We start from the raw sequence: 21278 nt of genomic DNA, 5'->3' as shown, positions 1-21278 counted from the left end.
TCTTTCTTTCTTTCTTTCTTTCTTTCTTTCTTTCTTTCTTTCTTTCTTTCTTTTTCTATTTTTTTTTAAGAGGGTCTGTTTAGAGTTTTTCCTATTTGAGACAAACTTATTTGTTTTTCCCATATGGCAACGTTGGCTATATGCGTCATAGTTTTTTTTGTTTGTTTGTTTGTTTGAAAATATAGAAGCTGGAATTGTTCATCCAAAGGCAAGGTAATTGTTTTTTAAATTTCTTTTCAGTGTAACAGATTTCATTGTTTATGCCCCACACCCAGTGCTCCATGCAATATGCGCCCTCCATAATACCCACCACCAGTCTCCCCCAACCTCCGACCCCCATCCCCTTCAAAACCCTCAGATTGCTTTTCAGAGTCCACAGTCTCAAGGTAATTAAAAAAAAAAAAAAAAATATATATATATATATATATATATATATATATATATATTTGTTTATTTATTTGAGAGGAGAGAGAGAGAGACAGAGAGAGCATGACTTGGGAGGGAGGGTCAGAGGGAGAGGAAAAAGCAGACGCTCCTGCTGAGCAGGGAGCCTACCACAGGGCCTTATCCCAGGACCCAAGGATTATGCCTGAAGGCAGACTCTTAACTGACTGAGCCACCCATGCACCCCTCAAAGGCAGGGTATTAACAAATGTTCCTAAGCAACAGTCAATCAGAATTTAAAAGACATTAAACAGAGTACAGAATCTGTGGCATTGACTTTAGATCACATTATATGTTGTCCAGGTTTCTCCGACATTGGCTTTTCATTTGGAAGATGAAGATAAAAATGAGCAGTTTCATAGTGTTGATGTGAGAATTAAATGAGATAATTGAGATATGTTCAAGCATAAAATCGGTAATGCGCCCATTTTTTGGGCAATATTTCTTTCTCATATATTTTTGTTCATGACAAATACATACATATTACTATAAAAATGAGTTTTTAGGTACCATTTTTACTTTTTAAGTAATCTGACATTTCTTCATTTTCTCATTTATATAAATATCATTTTTACTTTTCTTTCATTAATTTTAATTAATCATTTCTATTTATGAAGATTTCTCCACTTCCCTCAGTCTTTTTGTATCAGTCTAAAACTCTCAGAATTTCTTAAAATAATTAGAAATGTTAAAGAAGTCTACAAGACAATTAACTAAATTCTTTACGGTAACTGCCTTGGAGTTCAGGTAATAGGCCTGTGTTTAATTCTTTTGAGTATTCTTTTTTCTCTATTAAAACTTTAGAACTTTGGAGAATTCTTTCACTATTTGGTGGCATTAAATGTCAAATTTTCAACTTAAAAATGTAAAAATCTGTGTTTAACCATTATTGTTTTTGTTTCTAGTAATTAGTTATTTCATATAGTACTTTATTAGTCTCAGGTGTGTAATATCATTATATAAACAGTTCCATACATTACTCAGTGCTCATCAAGAGAAGTGTAACTCTTAATCCCCTTCATCTATTTCACCCATCCCCCACCCACCTCCACTCTGGCAGCCACCAGTTTATACTCTGCATTTGAGAGGCTGTTTCTCTGTTTATCTCTTTTTTTCTTTGTCTATTTGTTTCATTTCTTAAATTTCACATATGAGTGAAATCATATGCTATTTTCATTTCTCTATTTTCTGGTATTTTAAAACAATACTTTTGACTTTACCTCTTTTTTTTTGAAATTACTGTAATTGTACAGAGAAAGATTAAAATTACTGCTTTATATAGTTTTTTCTTCATTTGTTTTTTATAAGGCAATTGCCTTATAAGGCTTTGCCTTATTGTATTTATATAGATTTTATTGTTTTTGTCCATCTTGTGTTTAGTATGCTTTTGGTGCCTTTAGTAGATTATTGCTCACTCACCGAATACTGGATTTTAATTACCTCTTTTACTGTGTTATCCTAAGTGGATTACCTAATTGTTTGATCAAAAAAATAATTTGAATTATTCTTCATCTTGAAATAGTCAAATTTTCCTTTTGAAGAGACACAATTGACAAAAACAAGTAAGTTCACGAGAAAGAAATGTTTGCATCTCAGCGCAGAAAGTTTCCTATCTTGAACAACCTTACTTTCTACCCACTCTCTTTGAATAAGTGAAGTTGGCACACAAATCGAGTTAATCCTTGGAAACAGAAATACAGGCCATCAACTATTACCAACCCAGATATTAGAGTAACTACAGCTTTCTCCCATAACCTCAAATAAATCAACAGAATCTTAGGTTGAAAAAAATCCTTTGATATTATAATAGTTGGTCTCTTCTATTTCTTATCATGCATGTAAAGATTAAGGACAAAAGAAATCCTTTATATAAATTCCTTTTTTTTTTTTTTTTTTGGATAAAATGAAACTCTGGTGGAGAATGTTGGGTTTTTAAAGAAATGAATGAAGAATTAATTACCATCCAATAACCCTATTATTTTCATTTGTTTCTTAGCTTTGAGTTAAACAATAATTAACAGAGAATTTGTTGAGATTGTAGCATTAAACAGACACTGCATTTCGGATAATGACTAAAGGGTCATTTGCTTCTGTGATATCAATTTTAAGGTGATTTATATTATCTACATGTCTCTAATGTTGAAAAACTAACAGCAGACTTGACACAGTTTTACATATCTACATTGTGTATTTTTAGGAGCTAGTTGAAACTCATTACTAACTTTTTTTTTCATTTGTTTGGTAGCAATTCAGTTAATTTGTATATTGTGACCCACAAAATAATGCCCTGATGTGTGCCCACATTACGAATCTAAATTTAAGTTAGTTTGTACTTACAGGGAAAACTTACCAAGAAAACTTAACACAAACCATGGTCCTCCAACTCCACTTTAACTAGCTTATTTTACCTTAGAAAGTAGGACGTGACAGTCATATTAGGAAATCTCTTATCTGCTAGCCAATCATGCCCTGTTTCTATGTTGTTTTCTCTAAGGGTCTATAAAACTCGCTTTCATCCAAAATCCCTTGGGAAGAAGAGTACTCCACTGCTCACGTGACACTGTACTCCCCCTACCAATGGACTCTTTTCCGTTGAATTAAAGATATCAAAATATTTATTAAATTGTTTTAGTTTTACTGTGTGATGGTTTATAATTTTCGAAGTCTCTAATTAATGGTAGGTGGGGGTTGGCAAGCCTTCCACAAGCTCACTAGCAGGTTGTAATGAAAGTCCTAAACCAAATCTGGTTATACAGACAGAGACTTGTTAACAAATAGGCATTAGGGGCGCCTGGGTGGCTCAGTGGGTTAAAGCCTCTTCCTTTGGCTCAGGTCATGATCTCAGGGTCCTGGGATCGAGCCGCGCATCAGACTATCTGCTCCGCAGGGAGCCTGCTTCCTCCTCTCTCTCTGCCTGCCTCTCTGCCTACTTGTGATCTCTGTCAAATAAATAAGTAAAATCTTTTTTTTTTATTTTTTTTAAGACTTTATTTATTTATTTGACAGAGAGAGATCACAAGTAGACAGAGAGGCAGGCAGAGAGAGAGAGAAGGAAGCAGGCTGAGCAGAGAGCCAGATGCGGGACTCGATCCCAGGACCTGAGCCTAAGGCAGCAGTTTAGCCCACTGAGCCACCCAGGCGCCCAATAAATAAAATCAAAAAACAAACAAACAAACAAAAAACCAAACAGGCATTAAACAGTAATGCACTTGTTCTTTGTGCTCAGAGCCTTTTCATTTTTTAGTCTTTTTAGGTACTCAATATTCTACCTTGCATGAAAGTTTCCTCTTAAGCAAATGCAATCATATTCTAACATGGCATTTACTTAATCACCTAAAAAACTAAACTGATTCTAAATCAATCAAAAATCCTCAGAACCATTGATGGAACAAAGCATCTGCTCTGGTAGGTATATAGGTCTGCTATTGTTATAGGTATAGGACGAAGAATCTGATACAAGTTTTGTATTCAGTTTGGGTAAATCTCTAATGTATTTAAGCCACTCACTACGAAAGATGTATTTCAAGAAAAGTCTTTCTAAATATCCATTCACTTAGAAGCTACTAATTTCACACTTGAAAATCTATTTTTAATGTTTATTTTGCTAATGAGCAGCATTTCTGGCACTGTTCAAGACAAGAAGAGCTGAAGTTGTAGAGGCTGACTCTAAGAGAGGCTTTTCTGCTTGAATGATAAGGGACCACCCTCAGAGTGTGACTTCCTAATGAGAAATTGAATATCCCTGGAGTGTGGCTTAAACCACTCAATGCTTATATAATATCACACTTTCAATATAGAAGGCAGGTTAAAATAATTTACAGACATGCTAACATTGGTCTTCTCTGAACTGGATTAGAATACACCTTTTTTTTTTTTTTTTTTTTTTTTTTATCTCAACCAACCACAAAGTGCAGTGCAGAACAGGTCTTGAAGAAGAATGATTGAACAGAATTTTGTGGGGACAATGGTAAGAGATAAAAATGACAAATTAGCTGTGAATGACTTATCCAACCAATTTGCCACTGGTATAAGTGGGATTTACTCAATCTTCTGGAATGCCCTGCCTTCGGTTCATCAGTATCAATTTGGTGTTTTTTTGTTTTGTTTTGTTTTTGTTAATCAAAAGGTTTATAGATTATTTAATAAACTGAATTTTTAAATTTTGTTCTGAATATTCAGGAAGTTATTATAGAACTCTTACTGCATTACCTCTTTATATTAGATGTGCTAAAACAAAACATTGTTATTTAATATACATTTCATTATAAAATGACATACAATAGTATGGATGAATCTTAGTGAATCTTAGTGATGAAATATTAAGTGAAAAATAAATTCAAATGATCATGTAGGGCTAAAGTACATTTTTATAAAATTAAAAAATTTAAGATATGTATGTGTATATACCTACATTTGCACACCCATGTAGTCTCTATATATGTATTCTGTATTATATTCACATACTTCTTAGCAATGCATATAAATACAATATGAGATTGATGATGCAGTGATGCACGTGGAATTTGGGATGATTTTTTTATTGATTTAGGGATGAACATGAGGCTGGGTTTGCCCAGGCTTAGTTTTTCTTTTTGGGTGAAGGTTAAGGTTATGCATTGCATCATTAAAAATGACTAATTAATGATGGACTAACTAAATTAAAGTGAACCATGCATGGACAAATGATCAAAGAGAATGTATTATAAATCAAAGCCTCTAGAGTTTTCTGAGATTCTAGTTTTATTATTAGCTTTGTTCTGTTGTTTTGTCCTTCTTTTTCAAGTTCTTCAGTTACATGTTTATTGGCTCATTTTGTTTTGGCCTATTTTCCATATACCCTTCTATCTTTTTAGATTTTTTTTTTTTAAGATTTTACTTATTTATTTGTCAGAGAGAGACAGAGCACAAGCAGTGGGGAGCAGAAAGCAGAGGGAGAATCAGGCTTTCCCCTGAGCAAGAAGCCATCCGGGGACTTGATTCCAGGACTCTGAAATCCTGACCTGAGCAGAAGACAGATGTTCAACCAACTGTACCACCCAGACGTCCCTTAGATTCTCTCTTTATTTAATTTCTTTGGGTCACTTTTATACATTCTAAATATCCCTTATGATATTTTCAGATGAATATTTTTTGTTATCTTGCTTTTTAGTCTTCAATCATATATTTTGTTGGTTTTAGTATTTCCTTCCTATGCTCACCTGATATTTCACATATGTTTTTGTCCATTTTTTTCTAAATTCCTGAATTATTCTTTCATTTCAGCAAGTGCTTGCTTAAAATCTTTTTTCAAGTGTAAATACTGTACTAAAACTTTTCTCTGCTTTGTGTTTTGTTCCTGTGAGTGTTTTTACATACTTAAGTGTTTTGATTCACATTTTTTATTTTCTTTTCATGACAGCTCTGTGTGAATCTTGTCTGCCTTCCTTTATTTATTTAAAAATTTCTCACATTCTCAGCCAGCAATAGGTTTTTCTATAGGTTTATGGGGGAGGATTTTCATGGTTCATAAAATTATTTAGTTCATATAGTATTTCTATAGGTTTATGGGGGAGGATTTTCATGGTTCACAAAATTATTTAGTTCATAAAGACCCTATGTGAAGAGACAATGTAGTTGGATGTTAACAAATTGAGACCTTATGTTTTTAGAAGATACAGTTGCGCTTTTGAGATAATACCTTTTTTTTTCTTATAATACCCCAATTTCCATTATACGCTTTCTTTTTTCCTTCAACAACTCTTACAATAAATGTGTCTTCTTCATTCCCACCATCAAAACAGTGTCATCCAGGAGACTGTTGCATCATTCAAGCCCCTTGCTTCAGATTTCTTTTCAGCACTGCTCTGACTCACTAGGTGTCATCCACATTTTGAGTTTTTCCCCTACTTTGGGCAGGCACCTTTCGGAGGTGTCTTTATGTGCTTTCTGCCTCTTTAGGACTTCTTTTCCATGCAGTCTCTACCTGACTCTGCTTAGGTATTGAGTTTGGAGACAGCTTTGTAAGATTGGGATATTAACATCTTGACTTACATATCCACTTAAGCATGTAGTATTCTCCATCCCCTAGCTATTTTTGAGAATAGTTTTATTGGCTCTCATTTTCCATCTGGGTTGATGGGCAATTGTGTGAAAAGATTCAGATCTAGGCAGATGCCATTTTTCTTCAGAAGCCCTGAAGCCCAGTATGGTTTTTAAACATGAGTCTTTATTGACTGATGCCTCAATGTGGGACTCTTACTCTCTCCTGTATATTTTGTGCTCCTCGCTGTGCTTGTGTTATATACAAGCTGTCTGTCTCTTTAAACTAATTATTCCATGGTTGCTTTCTCTCTGTGGCATTGCTGTTCTTCCTTTACCATTTTACTGGGAAGGAGATTTAAACACTTTTTACTGGAACACAAAATATGACTAGCCAGCTGCACAGTTCAGTTCACTTTGGTACATGCCATCAAACAATATAGTAAAAGCTCCCTTTCCCAAGTCTGCTTGCATGAATAAGAATAAGAGACCTTCTTTTTTGGATGTCTCTGCTCTGAGCTAGAGTCTTCAGCTTTGCGGGTGAAGCTGGAATGGATTTCAGACTACTTTAATGTCCTAAACAGGGCACATGCTGCAAAATCTTATATATCAGCTCCCTGTCTTAACTCCCCAGGGAACCACAACGGGCTTGAGTTATCTTTTGAAGTGCAAATACTGTTTAGAAGGCATAAACATGAAGATAACTTTTTAAATATACCTTTATTTAATAATCAGATGATCACTTCCATAGGAAGTTAGCAAGGAAAAATAAAAAAAAAAAGGCCAAGTAGAGTTTATAAATCAAAAACATAGTAATGAAACTGAGCTTAATAATGTTGAGGATGGGCAAAGCCAGATTAAATAATGGAGTGGGGGGCTCTGGGATTTTCTTCTACTGGATGGGATAAGATAGAAACACATATTTAAGAGGAAGTTCTATCTTTGTGCAAGCTTTGGGCTAATACAAAACATCATGACTTTGTGAATGAAGTTACGTTTGTATTGTCTAAGTACTTATATGTATAGAACAGAAGAGGGAGTAGTCTCCCACAATCACTAATTGACAGATTGATTTAATATTGAGCAACTATTTCAGCAATAATTTTCAAAACGCGTAGAAGAAAATGCTCTGGAAAACCATGGCTAAAAGCTGAATCACTGTGAAAGCACTATTTCAGTAAGTGACACTAATTGCAAAATAATGGCCATATACTTCACAACCAGACTTTTGCTGACAGATGAATGTTTTATTATTTTTTAATTTACTACCTTATACATTCAGTTGGCCTGCCAGAACTCCTTGATTTCTTTTGGAAATGAGCCTGGGCATTGTTAGCAAGTTTCTGCTTGATATATGCCAAAATGTGGGTTCTTAATTTGAACTTTTACTATGGCAGTATCAACTACCCTTATAAAAATCTGAAAGTCGTATCAAGATTTCTTTCAAATCTTGACTTCTGAGAGTTCTTAACTAAGCTGTGAAAATATGATTTCTCTTGACACTCTGGATGTCACATTTCCAGGGTAAAAGTAGGTTTTTTTGTCCCCCCCAATCTTTAATTCCTATCCTTTTCAGATATTTAAAGAATACAGTCTTGTTTTTCCCAATAGCTAAGTATTGGGAAAATATTTTTGTTATTAATGCTAATGATTGAAAGTAGAAATGTTATCTTCGACAAGGTTTATCTTGCTAGTGTTATATCTCATTTTATTTATTCTGAGTGTAAAGCATCTCCTTAAACACATGCTTGTTTGTCATGTTTCATCTGGGGACAAGACAGTCCCTGAAGAAATTTCTGGGAAAGCAAGTCCTGTGGAGCTGAATCCAAAAAAGAGTAGGAACAGAGTGTTTGATTTTCTCTCTTAATAGTAGCTCATTATTTTCCCATTTATTAATATTAATAGAATTTTGATATATATTTTCACTTTTGTTTCCAAAAGGTCCTTCAGTGTCACTTTTCCAAGGATAATGTTTTTGTTTTGTTTTGTTCATGCTGGGCATGGAACCCAATTCAGGACTTGAACTCACAACCCTGTGATCAAGACCTGAGCCTAGATCAAGAGTGAGACACTTAATAGACTGAGTCACCCAGGTGCCCCCAAAGATCCTATTTTCAACTTGTCTGTTTCGTGCCCTTGAAAGTTCCTTTTCTGTGAAGATGGGGGAAAAAAGTCATCCTGCAGTTGACAAATGTATTTAAAGTGCCCTTACTTAGGAATGATTTCCAAAAGGTTTTGACTCCTGTGCATGGTGTGTGGTGGAAAGAGCATGGCAATTCCAATGGGGCATAAATAGATTCCAGAGAATCTGCAGTTACACATTTTTTAAAATATAAGACAGAAGACTTAATTTCTTTAGCTCAAGCACTTTAATAACTCTGTTTAAAGATGTTTTTATTGTTAATACCATTGGTATTGTTAATACCTTTAGTATGTTAATGGTAACAGAGTATTATGTCTTTGAATGTTTATTACATTATAGACATTATGCTGATAACTTTATTGGTATTTTTGTTCATATAATACCTATGTCATTGAATCTAATACATAATATTCCCATGTTAGGGTTGGAAAAATTGAGTCTCTAGTGGACTCAGCTAGTAAGTAAGCTGGCTAAGTAGAAAAATACTGACTTAAGAGTTTAAATTCTTAAGCATTGTGTTAGTGGCAAGATAAGGAAGATAGATAGTATCATTATTGTGATATTGTTCAGATGACTTATTAATTACCATAAGCTTCTATTTTTTTTTATTTGAAAAATCAAAATAATCTCTTAGGGTTGTTTTTCAGATTTAAGAATGTGAAGTAATATAAAATATCTAACACAATGTCTGACACATGTAGTCATTAGTAAATTAATAAATATTAGTTTCTTTCCATGTTTCACTGAGATAAAATTCTCCATTTCTAGAATTTTATTTAAGAAAATTACTATATAGTTTAAAATTTGCTTTCTTGCATATTATCTTATTTTGTTACCTATTAAAACACTTCTAGCCATGCCACTTAGTTAATGAGAAAACAGAGTCAGAAAGTCAATAATTGTTCTCAAACTAACACCAGACTCATAAAACCTGTCTGTGTCTCTTCTGTTCTTCCTAAAGCCTCATGTCTTTAGTAAATGGATTTCAGGAAAATGCGAGTCACTTTGGCTGCCTATCATTTTGTCATTGTGTTTATGACTGATACAGTAAATACCACATAGTTTGAAGTAGGAAGCACAAGTACTTGCTGAACTACATCAATCAACTCTAATAACTATGTACTCATGACATTTCGAGTGCTTAACAAAGACAATAAATTTGAAGTTTGTATTTTATGTGGAAATGACAGCACGGTCAGGACTGTGTTTGTTGTCATGGGGAAGTGACATGGAAAAGCACAGATGGGGTGGCAAAAAGAATGACTGAAACTGAAGTGTGAAAATGCAGGTCTTTGTCTTTTCCTCGATTTTACAGAAGGTGTTAAAATATTACTTCTTCATCCTTACGTATGATGGGAGTTGTTGATTTTTCATTTGATTCTTTTTTCTTCAGATTTTTTGGGTGTCTCAGTTTGCTGATATTTTACTATTTTATCATGAACAGAGGTTAAAGTTGTTAAATTCTTTATTCTGCACTTACTAACATGATTGTATGCTTTTTTCCATCTTTATTATGTTAACTTAATAAATTACATTCTTTGATTTTTAAAGTAGTAAACTTACCTTGCATTCCTGGAATAAAATTTACTTGATCATGATTTTTTATATATTACTAGAATCTGTTTGCTAATGCTTTAAGTTTCTTTGCATCTATGTTCATGTGATGATTGGACTATAATTGTCTTTTCTCATAATGTATTTGTCTGATTTTATTATCAAGGTAATTCTGGCTTCTACAAAAATGTTGGAGCATATTCTCTGTCACCTACTTTTGGAAAAAAAAATTCTATAAGACATAAATTCTATCAAACTTGATAAAATTCACCAGTGAGAATTTGTCAGTGAAATCATTTGAGGTTGAATTATCATTATAGGAAGAATTCTTCTTACTTTTTAACTCTTTGTATTTAAGGAGCATCTTCTCTGTCTTATGAGAACATCGGTTCTATTGGGTTAGAGCCCCACCCATACGAATTTATTTACCTTAATTACTTCTTTAATGGTTCTATCTCCAAATACAGTCACATTGGGGGTTAGGACTTCAACATATGAATTTTGAAGATCATAACAACTCCCCAGTAGATTTTCTTTCACATCCAACTGACTAATTGACCACATCCAACATGGACCATGACCAGTTACAATGTATCTAATCCTGATTACTAGTAAGAGAAAAGGGAAGTGTTTGGTTAGTTTTTGCCAAACAAAATTTATCTCTCAGACTGGGAAGGGCATTAACTTTCTTGGACCATATAAGGGTTTATATTTCAGCAAAATTGGAGATCCATCTACATGAAAAATTGAGTGTGGCCTTGTAATGACAATGAGCCATTACACAGTCTTCAAGACCTTTGAAATTTTCTTCCTGACTTTCTCTTGATCCTTATACTTCCACTTCTTGCTTTCTCTCCACACTCTAGTAAAAAAAAAAAAAAAAAAAAAAAAAATTTTAAATCCTTTTTTTTTTCTTTTGAGCTCATCACACTCTCTCTAATGCCTTTATGTTAGTTGTCCTATATAATAGTAATCTTTTCCTCAGTGTCTTCACATAGCTCACTCATTTATATGTCTTAGGTCTCAGATCCTTAGGAAGACCTAACTTTTCACATAACACTTCCATTGCTCACATAGAGTTTTGTATTAAAAAAAATTATCACATTTCTGTTATTTAGACAATGTTATTTTCATACTAGATATTTTAAAAGTCCACCAAAATAGTATCTTTTTCTGTCATGTTGATTTCCCTAACATGGTTGTTTGACACTTGGTAAATATTGGTTAATTGTTTTAATGCCTGAGCGAGAAACAGGAATATTAAAAGATAATTTCAATATTGAACTTAAGTGTTCAAAAATGGCTTAATCCATTAGCTGAATTAGGGAAGGCGAGAAGTAAGATTATTCATAAAGAGAGTAGAGATTATCACCTTTGGTAAACTAGTAATATTTGAGTAGAGATGTATTTTAATGGCATAGAGATCTTTTAATATTCTGCATGTATAGCATACTCGAAATTTTTTTATTAAAGTTTTATTAAATTGGTCATTTACTTTCAGGCAGGTAAATAAATTATTCTACTGAATTTGATTTTCTTTGTTTCTTGTGTAGAAAAACATGGTACCAACAGCAGCACCTTTTCTATGAATTCACTGACTTTAAATGAGACCACTTTTAAAATATAAAATTAAAATCTACAATGTGACATATACTTGTGAAACTGAAAGTAGGTTGCATTTTAGAAAAGGTTATATTTTCTTAGGCCTAATCAGATTTTGTAGTTGTTCAAGATGTAGACATGATAGTATATTATGATTGTAATAATAAAGCCTTTATAATAATGTGCTAAAATTAAAATGTATTACTTTCTCTTGTTAGGAGAAGCAGCTTCCAAACATTCTCAGTAATCATCTCTAACAGATGGAACATTTTCTGGACTTAAACTTTAATTTTCAGCTGTTTCATAGAAAAGTTTATTCTTTGCTTTTCTGGGTTGTAAAAGTTCCAGGAAGGTTGTCTTTCAATGATTTCTTCACCAAGGTTTATAAGACTTTTACTTATTGGGACCTTTAAAGAATATAACATTAGTTAAGGTTTCAAGCCAGATTTTATGGCTTCCATGATCTTTAACTTTTGTCATAGTCTCTTAAAATGTTGAAAGAAAGAAGGTGAGACGAGGCAGAGGAGACAGATGGTACATGGGGAAAAAAAAGCATAAGGACCAGAGCACTGCAAGAAAGTAGAGTTGGGGGGGGGAAATGCTGAGAAATTTTTGTGGTGCCGCATGAACTTTTCCTTAACTCCCAGTGTCAGAAAGAAAGTGCAGCCATTGGCCTCACTGCATCAACATGGAACATGCCATGATGTTCAGACAGCACGATATTCTGAATATATTAATACATTAACAAATGAATTTTCATTTACTCATTCAAAGGCACAGTTTTTAATGATATTTTTGGTCCTAATGAAAACGAAAACAGTAATACAAAAAATTTCTATCTGCACCAGGTGGGTTTTCATTATTTTTGGTGGTAAGAATAGAGCCGTGTAAGATTTGCTAAAAAGTTTTTCTATCTCTAGAAGTGAAAGCATGTGTAGCAGCATTTCTTTATTTTGAGCTATCCCTAGGCCAGGATAAAATCCTCTGTGTTTTTGGAGAAATATAAAGAGGCTCTGGATTCAGGTGCAAAGTGCTTTATAATCAATGTAAACCATGTACATCATTACTAAGACTACCTTTATCTTTCCATTATTAAATAATGCCTTCCCCTAAGTGTGATTGTATATGTGAGAGTGCATTTGTGTTTACATTTCAAGAATTTTCTACAGGAAATTGGGAGCAGAAACTGGCTGGAGAGCATATGGGGCAGAACTTTTTGTGATACCGATGTGGAGTCGAGAGAGAAACACAGCAAGCAGTACCAATTCCATCTGAGTGGGAATTCAGAATACAGATAAGCAGATTCGGGAAATAACTGTTGATCGTTACCATTACTTTGTTTAGGCTGTGGCAGTCTAGCTTAAATTTTAATAAAGCATTGTAAGAAGAAGAGGAGCACTGAGAAGAAACTAGTATAATGTGACGCAATGCTCCCTGTACTTCTGGGTCGGCAGCATTGTGCTGTGAAGACAACTGAGTTAACAAGAGGTCAGAAGGACTGAATTGTGAAACACGGCAGAATTCAACATGAGTTTCCAAAAATTTGCTGGAAAGGAGAATCGAATTTAAATTTGGATTTGGTATATAGTCTCTGACTATGGTTATTTGGCTACCAAAGAGAACCATATGTACTCAGGGATAAATGGGAGATCTGCCTATGTCTCTGTCTCTGTCTTTACCTATCTAGCAAATGGTCCATTTGGAGCAGTCTTACAATGGTGTATATTATTATAGAAGCATCACATTTCAGGACTGAAATGGAATTTGAAGGCCTAGTGGTCCAGTCAGCTCTCTTGTATTTGATCGAGTTCCTTCTCTCATGGCTTAGTCCAGCATCAATATCCACACTGTCAGGGATCTCATAACCTACTGAGGAAACATATTCAATCCACTCATGACACTGACTATTATATACTGACTTTAGATCTTTCTTCTAGAGCCTCCACATGTCTTAGCACCAAGGGCCATGCACAGTCATTGATGTTATTTATTTATTTACTTATTTATTTTTATTTTAAAGATTTTTTTTTAAGATTTTATTTATTTACTTGACAGACAGAGATCACAAGTAGGCAGAGAGGCAAGAGGCAAGCAGAGAGAGAGAGAGAGAGAGAAAGAAGCAGGCTCCTCACTGAGCAGAAAGCTCAATGCGGGGCTTGATCCTAGGACCCTGGGATCATGACCTGAGCTGAAGGCAGAGGCTTTAATCCACTGAGCCGCCCAGGTGTCCCAATTGATGTTGTTTAAATGGCCTATCATAATCTAGTTCTCTTCAATAGCCTGTATATTTTGGATTTCCCAAGCAATTTCTCATGGCACAAGGTACTCTATCCAGTTCTCATATTACATCACAGTTATACTTGAAAGTTTTACTTGCTTATTGAATTCTTTTTAAATGTCAAATCTAGCAGGACAAAAGAAATCATGCACAAATAAAACCATATCAATTTCATCATGGCTTTTGTAGTCACATTTTGATGAACAATTTGAGGGGCTTTGAGTTTGCGTATTCTTGCATATTTGTCAAATTTTAATTACTATATGCCAAGAACTATGCTGTTTTATCTGCCTTTGCAATCATATCTATGACGGTAGTAGTAGTTTTATTATTATCTCTAGTTTAGGGATGAGCCATTAAGGCTAACTGGATTTACATAACTTCCCTAAATTTATATGGTACAGCATAAATCAGTTTTCAAAGCTGATATTTTGGTTTCGAAATCCGTGCCTGAAATGTCTATGCAAAGCTGTCGGAGAGTGATATAATGCTGCAAAGTTAAGCCACTGATCTCAGCGGGTCTTGATCTTGATTTTAAAGATTTTATTTATTTATTTGAGAGAGAGTGAGTGAAAGAGGGAACACAAGCAGGGGGAGTGGGAGGGAGAGAAGCAGGCTTCCTGCCAAGAAGGGAGCCAGATGTGGGGCTCGATCCCAGGACCCCGGGATCATGACCTGAGCCGAAGGCAGACGCTTGATGACTGAGGCACCCACCCCTGATCTTGGTTTTAATTATGCAGGGGCTAGGGGTCTAATGATCCATATGCTCTAGACAATATCTGACTTATTTCTGCTCTCCTCAAATATCTTGACACTATTACGCAGTTTTTTGATAGCAAAGTCATACTTGACAACTTAGTGGAAAGTATGTATATGAACCCCACAGAATTCTATAACTTGGCAAATGAATTTGCAAAGCTCTTCAAGCACCTGAATCTCTTGTTGACAATTGATATAATCTGAGTCTTGATCAGATGGCAATTCTTTCCCGAAAAAGGGACTACTGATGATAGCAACCTTATATTCGAAGTTCACAAACTTGCAATGTTGGTGACAATGTTGTATGTTCTCTCATTCAGAATATTTATGACAGTCTTCAGAGTCACAGAGTATAAGACCTAGGAAGAAGGTGGATGAGTCATCACTTAGATTTCTTATAGAAAGTAGCATGAGCTGACAGACTTCATGGAAAGGCACAGCAAAAACCAGACTGTCACCAGGATTTATTATAGTTTCAATGCAGTAGCCAGGAGTTCACCGTGCTTTGTCAACAATGGTAGTAACTGTCTGTATTATTTATTTTGTTTGTTTGTTTGTTTTTTTAGGGGGCCCTAGTTGACTTGGAGAACCATATGAGTGATCTTCTAGAGTATATTCACAAACACATTTGAAAGAGAGTGATACTTTGGGAACAGGGAGACCTCATTCACTTTAGCTCCCTCACCCGGACTCACTTTTGGTTCAATTAACCGACAATATTTGTTTCTGTATTCATTCGTTTGGAGAGTGTTTATTTAATAATGTAAATAAAATGCTACTATTAGGGACGCCTGGGTGGCTCAGTTGGTTAAGCAGCTGCCTTCGGCTCAGGTCATGATCCCGGCGTCCTGGGATCGAGTCCCACATCGGGCTCCTTGCTCAGCAGGGAGCCTGCTTCTCCCTCTGCCTCTGTCTGCCATTCTGTCTGTCTGTGCTCGCTCTCTCCCTCTCTCTCTGATAAATAAATAAAAATCTTAAAAAAAATGCTATTATTAAAATGCTAATATTAAATTAGTTAGTTCCTCTCCTTAAGAAGCTTAGAGTCAACTGTAGAAGATATACAAGTGTATTTGGATGGGTAATTTTAATTTCAACCAAAACTTTTGATTTTTATAATTCATTTGATGTGTCTCATGGGATTCAAATGTTGCTGAAACTTAGAACAATAGAAATTAGACATTATTAGGACTCAATGTCTCCAGACTCTTTTCTGCATATGTCTTGTTTTGTCTTCCTCCCTTTCTGTCACTCTGGGTCACAATCTTGTGCTTCCTTCTCTCTTTTCTCTCTCTGTAGTTTATCTTATTACCAACAAATTTTTGTAAAGAACCAAATAATAAGTATTTGAGGTTTGGGGTCCATATGCTATCTGTTTCAACTACTCATGTCTGCTGTAGCATAAAAACAACTATGGAAAATCTATCAATGAATGAGCCAAGATGGTCCAATGAAACTTTATTTATGGGCACTGAAATTCTAATTTCATATAATTTTTACTTGACATGGCCTCTTTTTTTTTTTTTTTTTTTGAAACATTGATTTTCACCTTTAATTCAAAGTTCTGACACTTCTTTCTGGTATCCTTGGGCTAGCTACTTAAACTTTGTCTCTATTTAATCAGCAAAATGAGAGGACTTTCCGACATGGCCTCTTTTTATTCTTTCTATTTTCAGTAATTTTCTTAAACTCCCAGTAGTTTAAACACATATAAACTACTGTAGTTCAAGGCCCATACAAAAACTATGGCTCATAGTCTGCAATCTCCTGTTCTATATTGCAAAAAATGTGACAGCTTCCAGTTCATGAGCTCTGTATCTTACAGCTTAGATCAACATCTTTTCTAAAATTCCTGACTAAAAGTTCTTATGCATTATGCTCCAGAGTTTCAGAGACATGTACAAAATGACCTCACCTAGAACAAATATACAAAAGAAGATGTGAGCATGTAGGTATTGACGGGAAAAATGAGATGAGTTTCCAGTCAAGTGGAAAGTCTGCTAAAGTAAACATTGTGTCTAGTTCAAAAATCAAATAGGCTATTTTGGTCTAAAGACAGAGATATCATGATTAGGGAGGCATGAAGGAATCTTTTTTATTTTTCTATTTTGTAATTGGCCTATAAACAACCCAGAAGAATGAGATATTAGCACAAAATGTGTGATGTATAATGAAAGAAATTATACTGGTACCTATCAATAATCTGGAGTCTAGATTGAAATGTGAAGTATGCTAAAGATAAGTTTAAAAAGGAAAGCAGAAGGTAAATCATAATGGCCCTCCTGTGCTATACTTAGGAGTTTGGACTTTCTCCAAAACCATGATGGTTAAGGATTGAATTGTGTCTCCACCAAAGATGTGGAAATCTTAACCCTCAGTACCTGTGAATATACCCTTATTTAAAAATAGGATTTTTGCAGATGAGCAAGCTAGATGAAGTCATTGGAATGCGCCCCAACCCAATAGGACTAGGTATACTTACAGAAAGGGAAACTTTAGACACAGGGATTGACATGCATGGAAAGAAGATGATGTGAAGACACAGGGAGAAAGGATGTCATCTCCAAGCTAAGGGACATCTGAGCCTTCTAAAAGGTTGGGGATAGTCATGGAACAGATACTCCCTTATAGTTTTCAGAAGGAACTAATACTGATGACACCTTGATTTCAGACGTTCAGCCTCCAGAACAGTGAAACAATAATATTCTGTCTAAATCTCTTAGTTTGTGATACTTTAATATGGTAGCCCCTGGAATTTTTGCTCTTTATAGGTCCCTGATGTTGTCAGCAATGAGAATAGTCATATCAAGTTCCAAGTTTGAGATCAGATGTGGTCGTATGAAATCCTTAGAGACAGAGAAGAAATGATTTAGCACCAAGAACCAGTGGCAGGTATCAGAAGACCAGGTAGTGGAACTCAAAACTGTTCACTTTAGCATTTTCTTCCTGTGAGAATGTGCTGGATTTTTTACTTTACTGGCAGCAGCAGCAGCAGTATTACTGTCAAACTGAGCATCACATTTTCCACGCAGCCTATTGTTAATTCTGTATTTGAAAAAAATGTGACTATAAGAGACTTCAATATTTATTTGTGGTAGTCATGTTTTTGTTGTTTTGATTTCAGGGACATTTTGTGTGTGTGTGTGTGTGTGCCAATTTACTTTTTTTTTAAATTTTTTATTTTTTATAAACATATATTTTTATCCCCAGGGGTCTTGCCAATTTACTTTTAATTTTCTTTTCTTTCTTTTCTTTTTTAAGATTTTATTTATTTATTTGTCAGAGAGAGAGGAAGAGAGGAAGAGGAAGAGAGACAGAACACAAGCAGTGGGAGGGGTAGGCAGGCTGAGCAAGGAGCCCAGTGTAGGACTCATTCCAGGACCCTGAGATCATAACCTGAGCCGAAGGCAGAGGCTTAACTAACAGAGCCACCCAGGTGTCCCTGAACTTAATTTTCTTAAAAAAATAATGTTATAGACTTTACATTTATGGAGACAAATTGAAAAATAATACTCCTCATATGCACTCAGTATAGATGTCAACATTTTCCTGATACCTGTCCTATGTGGCATGTGCTGGCATTGCTTTTAAGTTAGTTTTGACTTAAATTCTAAGGACCCACAATTGTGGTAAATTCATAACTGCGAACTTAAATCCATTAATGAAGTAATTCAGAGTAAGTATATATCTTCAAGATGTAGCAGTGATTAGAGGATCATCTTAAGAACTGAAAATACTAAAATTATAGCATTTCAAACTTGCTGCTAATAAGTGTATTCCTAAAAAACAAAACCTATTCCCTTGTAAATTACATATATCTCTTATTATCTATAAACATTATGTAATAGATTTAAATTATTTTTTTGTTTATATGAAAGAATCTATTGAGAATAGTAGGTGAGTTTCAGCTGAGAATGAGTAATAATGTGAAAATTTGGGATGGAATGCTGCCATTATCTGTTAGGTGAGGGAAATGGATTAATGCACTGCTCTCAGAGGGTGGTCTTGCATACACCAAGATCCTCCATCAACATTCTGGCTCCACAGGTCCGATGGAATTAATGTAGAATACTGGGTAAAACAAAGGAGTAGGGAAGGGAATACTGGATACAGAAGGATTCGAGACAATATATTTTTTGTGAGGATAGATATCTTCTGGCTGGGATGGGAAGAAAATTAGGCATAAAATGGAATCATAGGGAAAATTTCCTTTGGGATTGGCATTCACTTCTCTCCAAATTTGCCTGTTAACAATTCCTGCCGTCTCTGTGTGTTTCCATTAACAGGTGAAGTCTATTTCCCTTCCTTTTGGAACTGTGACTTGCCTTTATCAATAGAATGTGGCAGAGGGACATTGTGCAAGTAGTTCTGGGTTTAGTTCTTCAAAGACCCATAAGCTTCTATTTTGCTCTTGAAATCTAGCTATCATATTGTAAAGAAGTCCAGACCTTTCTTCTGGAGAGAGAGAGAGAGACCATGTGGAAAGGCAGTGGAGTCTGAGGCATTATCTTGATAGAGACCAAGTGGAGGAGAATAGAGGCACTCTATAATCAACCCTTAACACCAAGACTCTGGAGATGAGAAAGAGGCTTCCTTAAACTTTCCAGCCAACTCTGTACAGCTTGAGTAACGTCACCTAATTCCGCAGGGAGAGACCTGCCTAGTCAACATAGGGAATGGTGAGAAGTAGTAAATCATTGCTGATTTAAGCCACTAAGGTTTGGAATGATTTGTTATACAGCAAATCACATTTCCTGTGCTGAGGTTGAAGAATTATGAGTAACTTCTTTCTGGCAGAGAGAATATTAACAGAAGTTAGATGGCTGGAGTAGTGATGGATAATGGAACATTATGTTTTCTTCCTTGAAAAGGAACTTCAGTAGAATAACAATCTTGACCTTTTATGCCCTCCTTACTTATTCTGCCTAAGGGACATTAAATGAATTAAATCTTGAGTGACTTTAGAATGAGAAACAAAGCAATTTGTAGTCTAGTATTTCCTTTTCTTTTTCCCCTTCCTCCCTCCCTTCCTTTCTCCTTTCTTTCTTCTTTCTTTCTTTCTTTGTTTCTTTCTTTCTTTCTTTCTATCTTTCTTTCTTCCTTCCTTCCTTCCTTCCTTTCTTTCCCTCCATCCCTCCCTCCCTCTCTCTTTTTCTTTCTTTCTTTTTTCTTCTCCTCCCCTTCCTCCTCTCCCTCTTCCCCTCCGCCTCCTCCTCCTCTTTTTTCTTCTTCGTCATCTTCTTCTTCTTCCTCTTCTTCTTTCTGGAATGAATCCTTTGTACTTGTTCTCTTCAGTTCACTCATCTCTTAAGGCTTAAAAGAGATGACTCCTGCCTGGTATAGCCTGTCTTTTCTCATGTTGCTATAACTGGATGAGTACATCTGTATAAATCTGAGGTTTGGTGTCAGAAGGACAACGTTCTTAAATATATAAACCTTATTCTACAATATCAGCTCCATTGGTGAATATCTGGTTCCCATCCATCAGGTGTCTTGTTGAATTCCTTAGTCATTTAGCAGTGGAGTAGCGTAGAGACATTCCACTTATTGAGCACTGCTTAAAGATGGATGTTATTAACCTTGAATCTGAGAATAATGTTTTAAAATTCACTTTAAAAGCTAACGTTTTATAATTGGGTTAATTCTTAACTACTTAATCGAGAAAATGCATTTGGTTTTATAAAATACGGACCAGATTTTTGAAAATTATCTGCAGTGACTAAATAAATTTTGTAATTAAGCTTTGAAATGCATTTAAAGTCACATTGTTTGATTATGCAGAAGGTCTTAGTTTTTCAAAAAAGAATAAACTATGGCAAACCATATATCATTAAAAAAAACAGATAATTTTGCAAGAGAGAAAGGATTTGTGGTGAAATTGGATGCCAGTATCTGGAGTAAGAATCAGAACACCTAACCATCTTACTGATTTTCTCTTTTCACTCCTCTTCCTTCTTGTTCCTTAATTTACTCAGCCAATCAGTATAGAATTGTCTAATTGTCTAATTCTCCAGGTGGTTGTGAACATGTGAACATGTCTGCTGCCCCGACCCCGACCCCTGCCGCGCCCGCCCCGTCCTCGGCGCGGGAGTGCGTGGTGTGCGCTGAGGGCGACGTGATGGCCGCGCTGGTCCCCTGCGGCCACAACCTCTTCTGCATGGACTGCGCCGTCCGCATCTGCGGCAAGAGCGAGCCCGAGTGCCCGGCCTGCCGCACACCCGCCACCCAGGCCATTCATATCTTTTCGTAGCGGTGCGGCTGGCCGCCGCAGGCCCGGGGGGCGGCACGGAGGGGGCGGCGGGGGCGGCGCGGCGGGCGCGGCGGGGCCAGCCTTCACAGACCAGCTTTAACTCGGTCCCAGGCGTGGAGACGGCTGCCCGGCGGCATCTCAGTTCCTAACAAATAAACAGTATTGAATCGACAGGTTACAATAAAACAGAGAGAAAAGGAAAAAAAATATATATTAAAATATTTAATATAAGG

Source organism: Mustela nigripes, chromosome 1 (genome assembly GCF_022355385.1).
Source record: "Mustela nigripes isolate SB6536 chromosome 1, MUSNIG.SB6536, whole genome shotgun sequence".
Lineage (NCBI taxonomy): Eukaryota > Metazoa > Chordata > Mammalia > Carnivora > Mustelidae > Mustela > Mustela nigripes.
The sequence above is the reverse complement of the archived record's forward strand: the minus strand, read 5'-3'. Positions refer to the sequence as shown.